This window comes from Thalassophryne amazonica, chromosome 2, assembly GCF_902500255.1.
Source record: "Thalassophryne amazonica chromosome 2, fThaAma1.1, whole genome shotgun sequence".
Taxonomy (NCBI): Eukaryota; Metazoa; Chordata; class Actinopteri; order Batrachoidiformes; family Batrachoididae; genus Thalassophryne; species Thalassophryne amazonica.
In genome coordinates this window covers 32,653,785-32,662,874 of record NC_047104.1, presented here as the reverse complement: position 1 = coordinate 32,662,874, position 9,090 = coordinate 32,653,785, and positions in this window count along the sequence as shown.

Below are 9,090 nucleotides of genomic sequence, written 5' to 3'. Positions count from 1 at the left end.
TGCTCAATCTATGCGCTGTATATTCCCCATCATCTGCTGATATCCGCAACTGACAGGGATTTGCGTCTTGGCAGCGGACTGGGACAGTGTGTAAAATGGATATTTTGCATCCCCATCATGTCCGTATCACGAACTAAAATAAGTTGTAGCGACTGCATACAGATTGGCCACGAATAAAGTGTTTTTATTACGTCTGCTTTGCGTCTGATTTGCGGCGGATGCAAATCAGATGCGCTGTGTTCACAGCTGGACGCCGTTCTTTGTTCTACCGGCTGTCACGCGCTCTGCGCTGGATGCTGCGTATATAAAATAATTATTTTGTGGTTGATTAATCATTTTATTCTGGAAATTGGCTGTTGAAAACGGGTCTAATCACCTCCTGAATCTCAGAGGAAGCTGCAGCTGGGCCATTCGCACACGCGTAAATGGCTAACAAGCTGCAGAAAGCATTTTGAGCCATCTAAAAAGGTAATTATTTAACTTGTTTACATTGTCAAGGATTGATAAAACAGTTGTGTTTTTTTCTTTCTTGTCTGCAGCTGTTAGGGTATTTATTCCTATGCTTATAACAGATTTAACTTCTTGTTCTAATCGTTCAGACGAGCTGTGCCCTGATGCGATCCGCTGACGTCACCACTCGCCCTGTGCACCGCTTGTTTACTCCAATCAACTTGTCCAAGTCCAGCAAATGCTCCTGAGCCTGTATTGTTGGTGTGAATAGTGATGCCGATGGCCCGAGTGCGCTTCTTTTATGACCGCAATGCAGATGCCGTTCACGCACAACACGTGCGCAATGCATTCATAATACACCCGTAAAGCTGCCGTGATAATCGAAATGCATCGGATCTGTGTCATCACTACGTGCGTTATACAACCGTGATTGTTCATCATATATTCGCTATACATTATTAATATATCCGTAATTTATACTGGGACATTTTTGTTGCAGACAACAACGAATGCCCGTAATTTGTGTACACAATTCATGCACAATTAATCCTCTCCCCAGTGGGACTGGGCGCTAATCAGCTACAGCATGAAGTTGTGGGACACAGTAATCCAATCCAATCCACTTTATTTATAAAGCACATTTAAACAGACTCGAGTCTCCAAAGTGCTGCACAGCAAAAGCATAGACACGCAAAATAGTAATAATAACAATAATAACAGTAAAATAGATAAGATAAAATAATACATAAATAAATAAAACCATGATAAAACAATAAATTTCAATAAAATAAAAATAAAATAAGACACAAGGACCGTACAACTCATGTGGTGTTAAAAGCCAAGGAATAAAAGTGGGCCTTAAGACAGGACTTAACACTCCACACTGGGAGCAGATCGGACGTGTAGGGGCAGAGCGTTCCAGCGTCTGAGACCGACCACGGAAAAAGCTCTGTCCCCTCGAGTTTTAAGTCTCGTCCTAGGCACCATGAGCTGGGACTGGCCCTCGGACCTCAGAGCTCGTGCTGGAGTGTAAACCTGGAGGCAGTTGATAATATATTGCGGGGCCAGTCCATTCAGAGCTTTAAAAACAAACAAAAGTATCTTAAAATCAATTCTGAAACATACAGGGAGCCAGTGCAGAGAAGCCAAAATTGGGGTAATGTGCTCACGCTTTCTGGCCCATGTTAAAACTCGAGCCGCTGAATTCTGGACTAACTGCAGTCGGGAAAGTGCGTTATGGCTAATTCCGGAATAAAGTGCATTGCAGTAGTCTAAACGAGAAGTAGTTAGTAGTAGAACTTAGTAGTAGTAGAACAGTAGTAGAACTTAGGCTTAGAAAGAAGGTGAACACATCTGAACAGCAATATGGTTTTACATCAAGAAAGAGCACTACAGATTAAATATTTGCTGTGAGAGTGCTAATGTAGAAGTATAGCTAAGAACCTAATAACACTGCTGAACTTATTTTGCAGATGTTAACATGGTGATGTCACAGGCTGGTAGCTAGCTGCAAAACTCTGTTTCATTTGTGTGTAAATGTAACCTCTTTGTCATATATTAGAAAAAGGTAGTGAGAAATAAACACTTCTAAACTGAAAATGCTGTTTTTGTAACCTGATTTAACACCTCTGAAGTCATTTACAAGACATTTTGTGCACTTTAGTATGCACACTAACTTCTGCTAGCTCAAAGCTAACTTCCTGGAGTTAAATTTGTCTCATTAATACCTGCAAATGCACAGAGGGTGATCTACAAATATTCCTTGATTTGCACAATTTCCGCTTCTGTCAAAAGCTCATGTACACACACACACACACACACACACACACACACACACACACACACACACACACACACACACACACACACACACACACACACACACACACACACATATGCAAGGCCTCCTGCAGACAGAGGAGGTTCAGAGTCCAAGCTGAACAGCTTGGACTCCGGCAAGGACGGTCGCATTCCTCCCTTCTCCTCTCCTCCTTTCTGCTCTCTATCTCTGCTCCGACCTTCAAAGTCCCAGCTTCACCAGACTGTGAATTCTTCAAATTATGATTTGGATTAACTATGGAATTGATCAGCTGGTCTCTCAACTCTATTCACACCATTTGTTTTTGACAAGGAGATCAGGGTTTGGGGACTCTGCGTGCCCTGATGGAACCTACCCAGCGGGCTTTGCTCTCGACGGCTGAGAGAATGGAGTGTGACATGTGGCTCCACTCTCTGTGGAAGACGTTGAGGATTCATTCGTATTCGCGTTTATGGTGGGAGGTTTGGTGCTGATTAGTGTCTGCGCTGCCCTGACCCACAAGAATATTAGCAAGACGGCTGTTTCCAGAATTTTGTCCCCTCATCAGTCTGTCATAATTAATGAGTTGGGCAATGCTGTGTAATCTCAGACTGCGTGAACTCTTGAACTCAGATGCAAAATGGATTCAATCTCGGAGCAAATCACTGCATTGCAAAGGAATTGTACTGCTGAGGACCACAGAATATTCTTCATAAATTTGGACTCTCGATGGTCAGGGGTGCAGTAAATAGAATTCTGTATCTCTCCGCCAAACATCAACATGGCAGCCTTATCGGCTCCTGAAGGCCAAGTTCCCTGCTCTTCCCCCAGAAGGATCTACAGCCTTGGTGAAGGAATTCGCTCCCCCCCCTTCTCATCTACCCCCCAACCCAGCCTGCTGTTGCCTAGCAACATCAGACTTTACACACACACGGACAGAAACTGTCAGACTTTACACACACACACGGACAGAAATTGACAGAAATTTAACTCATCTGCACACGACGCATGTGTCCCTCCCTCCATTCCTATTACTCCCCCCCCCCCCCCCGTGTCTCTCCACTCCCCCCACCCTGGCTTCCTCCTTGCCACATCGAAGGCAGCGCGGTTTTTACTGCTGCAGCCTTCAACCCCCAGGCTGGGCGGCGCGGGCCCCTCCGGCTGCGGCCTTCACCCACTTTGCCTCAATTCAGAAGACGGACTACTTCAAGTTCAGTGCACATAAACAATGTCAAATGTATATGTGTTGTCTTTAATTTTGATGTGTGCCATTATTACGGTAAACAAGTAATAATTGTGGATTAATTGCTGTATCTTGTCTGAGGTAATTGGAGTGTAAACGTAATTGCCCATTTTTGAGATCAATAAAGTTGTCTGAAGTCTGAAGACACTGTTAAAATGTAAATATTGTTTTTGATTGATTGATTGATTGATTGATTGATTGATTGATTGATTGATTGATAGAGGAACTTTACTGAACATGTACAAATTGTATGTAAGACAATAGAGTCTTAATAATTAATTAAACAACTGCAAATTATAAAGATATATTTAAAATGTATGACACAGTGGATTTTTTTTTTTTTTTTGTGATTTCATGCAAATGGTTGCCCCCAGGTTCTGGTGGCAACTGTCACACAGGCAGGCTACCCCCACCTCCAAGAATAGGACAGTTCGGTGTTGTGAGGGGTGCAGCAATGCATGAGTGCATTTACAAGAACTGATCTGAAATAAGGCTTTGGCTGGGGAAACATCAGTTTGATTCTTCAGACTTAATGTGATGATGGACACATTTCTCTTGTGGAATAGTGTTTGTAAGAAGGTGTTCTCGACAAACACCAATCGTCAAACTTCATGCTACAGTGAATCTGTGTCCAGCAGCAGAAGTACAGACTGTGCATGGTGGGTGCAAGGTGCGTGCACTCATCTTCATTAGTCTTTATCATTCTGATGTATCATCAAAATGCAACACCCTCTCTTTTCTTCCCACGCTGCACGGCATCGTTTTGCCCATGCCGGTTTGTTTTCTCGCCCGTTTCAAGACAGCTCCTCTTTCATTTACAGTGAGGAAAATAAGTATTTGAACACCCTGCGATTTTGCAAGTTCTCCCACTTAGAAATCATGGAGGGGTCTGAAATTTTCATCTTAGGTGCATGTCCACTGTGAAAGACAATCAAAAAAAAAAAAAAAAAATCTGGAAATCACAATGTATGATTTTTTAATAATTTATTTGTATGTTATTGCTGCAAATAAGTATTTGAACACCTGTGAAAATCAATGTTAATATTTGGTACAGCAGCCTTTGTTTGCAATTACAGAGGTCAAACATTTCCTGTAGTTTTTCACCAGGTTTGCACACACAGCAACAGGAATTTTGGTCCACTCCTCCATACAGATCTTCTCTAGATCTTTCAGGTTTGGAGTTTCAGCTCCCTCCAAAGATTTTCTATTGAGTTCAGGTCTGGAGACTGGCCAGGCCACTCCAGGACCTTGAAATGCTTCTTACGGAGCCCCTCCTTAGTTGCCCTGGCTGTGTGTTTGGGGTCATTGTCATGCTGGAAGACCCAGCCATGACCCATCTTCAATGCTCTTACTGAGGGAAGGAGGTTGTTTGCCAAAATCTCCCAATACATAACCCCATCCATCCTCCCTTCAATACGGTGCAGTCATCCTGTCCCCTTTGCAGAAGAGCACCCCCAGAGTATGATGTTTCCACCCCCATGCTTCACGGTTGGGATGGTTTTCTTGGGGTTGTTCTCATCCTCTAAACATGGTAAGTGGAGTTGATTCCAAAAAGCTCTATTCTGGTCTCATGTGACCACATGACCTTCTCCCATGCCTCCTCTGGATCATCCAGATGGTCACTGGTGAACTTCAAATGGGCCTGGACATTGATGGCTTGAGCAGGGGGACCTTGCTGCCCTGCAGGATTTTAAACCGTGACAGCACCATGTGTTACTAATGTAATCTTTGTGACTGTGGTCCCAGCTCTCTTCAGGTCATTGACCAGGTCCTCCTGTGTAGTTCTGAGCTTTCTCAGAATCATCCTTACCCCACAAAGTGAGATCTTGCATGGAATCCCAGACTGAGGGAGATTGACAGTCATCTTGTGTTTCTTCCACTATCTAATAAATAATCATAACAGTTGTTGTCTTCTACCAAGCTGCTTGCCTGTTGTCCTGTAGTCCATCCCAGCCTTGTGCAGGTCTACAGTTTTGTCCCTGGTGTCCTTAGACAGCTCTTTGGTCTTGGCTATGGTGGACAGGTTGGAGTGTGATTGAATGAGTGTGTGAACAGGTGTCTTTAATACAGGTAACAAGTTCAAACAGGTGCAATTAATACAGGTAAAGAGTGCAGAATAAGAGGGCTTCTTAAAGAAAAATTAACAGCTCTGTGTGAGCCAAAATGGTTGCTGGTTGGTCGGGGATCAAATACTTATTTGCAGCAGTAACATACAAATACATTATTTTAAAAAAAATCATACATTGTGATTTCCGGATTTTTTTTTTTTTTTTTTTTTAGATTATGTCTCTTACAGTGGACATGCACCTAAGATGAAAATTTCGGACCCCTCCATGATTTCTAAGTGGGACAATTTTTTCCTGAATGGCCTACATGCTGTGGAAAAATCTTCAGAAACACTAATTCAAAGCAGCTACAATCCAAAAAATGAACCTTTTAGAAACTGATTTGTTTTCCTTTCTGTCTTTGTTTCTGTAACCCTTTTTTTTATGATCACTCCCACTGAAACTAAGTTTTGTGTTTCTGCTGAGAGGGTGTGAGTGCACAAAGAATTTTATCTCATCTGATTCAGCCTGAGTAAATAATGGCAAATGGAAAAAAAATGGCCTGCTTCATCTGCCCTTGTAGAAGGACGTGAGATGAGTCTGTTATTGCCGCTGACTGCATTAGCTTTCTGACTGTCCTCTGGTGTCAGGACAAACTCTTTCCAGTTTGGATGAAGTTGACCTCCCTGTGGCTTTTTGCACACAAGCTGACATAAATCATAATATTGGCTCAAGGTTCAGGGAACGGAGGTGGATAATGAAACTAAATGTTATGTCATAGGTGATTTGAGGAGTGGCGTCATTGCTGCCCTCACTGAAAAATAAACCCAGTGTCAGGTGCATATGCAAATATTCATATTTTAAACTGTTTACTGATGTTTTTTTTAATTATACTGTTTCACACTTAAGTAATCAATTACATGGACTACACAGCCTGCAATGAGTCATACACCAACACAGTTTATTAGATACTGAATTATCTATTTATTAATAGTCAAGTCACCTATGTGCGCGTGTATGCCTATATGCATGCGTGTGTGTGTGTGTGGTGTATGTCTTTGATTACAGACAACCGGGGGATAGCTGACATTTGCCATTTGGTATGCTTATGTGTTTTGGGTCATGGATGAATACTGGCAAAAAGGAAAGTTGAAAGGACTAATATTTTTGAAGAAATTAGGGATATTAACTAACAACAGTGAACAATGGACATTGATAATTCAATTCTGCACTCACATGCCATTCCAGCAGGGGGCAGTAAATCATCTATATATTAAAAGCCAAGTGGGCTTTGTGTACATGTATGCATGCGTGCATGTCTGTGTGCGTGTGTGTATGTGTGTGCATGTACATACCTTCAATCACGTAGAGACTGTGGACACCTGACATTTGCCGTTTGGTATGCTTATGCATTTTGGGTCAAGGATGAACACTGCCAAAATGGAATGTTGATAAGACTAAGATTTTTGGAGAAACTATGGATATTAGCTAACAAGACTTAACAATGGAAGTTGATAATTCCATTCTGGACTCACGCACCATTCCTGCAGGAGCTGTAAATAATATGTATATTAAAAGTGAACTGGCGTCTGTGTATGTATATGCATGCGTACGTGCGTACACCTCTGTTTCGGAGTGTCAGAGGACAAGTTGGGACATGCCCAGCTCTCCACAATTTCTCTTATACTCACTCGACTGGTAAGCACTGAAAGCCGAGATAGGCATGTCCCAACTTGTCCTCTGGCACTCCGAAACAGAGGTGTTCCTTTGTCTCGCTTCATCAGCAAATCGGTTGTGACGCGCGAAGCCTCCGCGCGGCTTTCCATGACAAAATCTCTTGTTAAAAGTGAAATCTGCCGGAAAATGGCTGATGTCCAGCTCTTGTGATAACCAGAGAAATTGCACACGACGGTCCCGGCTCCACACAGCCATCCATTTAGAAATGATGTGGTGGTTTCTGCCTCTCGATGGCGGCTCGGAGCACGGTGCGCCGTGCGCCATTGTGGGCCGTCCTTAAAGCGGTAGTAACACTCCTTAATCTCTGTGAAGCCCATAAAATTTTCACTGAAAGCCATGTGAATTTTCCGAATGGTTTCCAGCTGCCTGTCTCTAACAGTTTCTGAAACAATTCTGATGGAACAAAGCCCAAATCATTCCGCCATTTCCTCGCAATGAAAAAACGACGAGAGGGGTGGACCAGTGCTCACTCAAAGCCTGCCCACAGGCGAATGACGCAACCGACAGGTGTGAAAAAACTCACGCATGCGCACGAAGGTTCAAGCTTGGCTGTTGTAATCACACGTGATTCAAATCCATATAGTTTTTGAAAAAAATAAAAAGGTACGATACTTTTCTAACAGACCTCGTACACACACATTATCTACTCTTCCTGCTCAGACAGCAAATGAGGGGCAAATCCAGAAGGAAAGAGTGTGTTGGGGAACATACTCCCTCCTCCAACTCCCCTAGTTTATAGGTCTACTTTTGGAGACATTTTTTTCATACTATTAAATACTAATACTACTACTACTACCACTTATAATAATAATAATCATATATTTTAAGCTAAAATGTTACGTCAGTATTACTCTTGGTTTTACTACAGTTCTGCACTAAATTAATGAGCCAATGTGTGTGTAGCGTTTGACATGGAGGTAGAACATTTTGACTTGGTCATTTTAAAAGTAGCACGCAGAAAAGGTGTGGGCACACCTGCGCTACACGCTCTGGAATCTGGAGATAAGCACCGGCACCGACAGGCTTCAGCACCTATATAGGACTTACTTCATATGGCCATATGAGGAGTGATTGAGAAGATTTGATCCTGATCCAGAAAAAAAACATGGTGTGGTTCTCCGTCTTTTGCATTCTGAGAATCCGACATTTCACCCAGTGAATCAAAAGTTCACACATTCTCAGAAATGTTCATTTGTCAGAATGCAAAAGATGGAGAACCACGCCCTAGTTCTTTTCTGGATCAGAATCACAACTTCTCAATCACCCAATCAATAATGAGTCGAACAAAAAGTTTACAATTAAACAAGATTTTCTGTTTCTCAGTGTCAAAAAATACATAAGATTTAAAAAGCTAATCAACATTAAATATGTTTTTTAAACAATATTTGAATCATGAAATCAGTTGAAAATGTTTTAATGGCACTATACAGTAGATGTGCAAACACATTTCATGCCATGAATACACAAGTAATAACTCAAATTACCTTCCACATTTTTAAAATAATAAAGCTTTTAAACTGTCGAATCAGATGTTTCCCCCTCAACATATCCTGACAAAATCAGACTTTCTTTTCATGCACATTCTCAAATACATGAGTGACCTTGGACATGGCACTGATTTTTTTTTTTTTTTACCAGTAGCAAAAACTCAGATGCAGTTGGTGACATCTAAGACCAAGAACCAGTTGGAATTTTAATATCTACCCTGCAACAGAAGCTGTCATCACACAGACGTCACTTGACTCCTATTAAAATTTTCTGCTGCTAACTTGTTTCCTCCTCCACAGAACAAGGTCACTGCAACCAAATTCCACGGT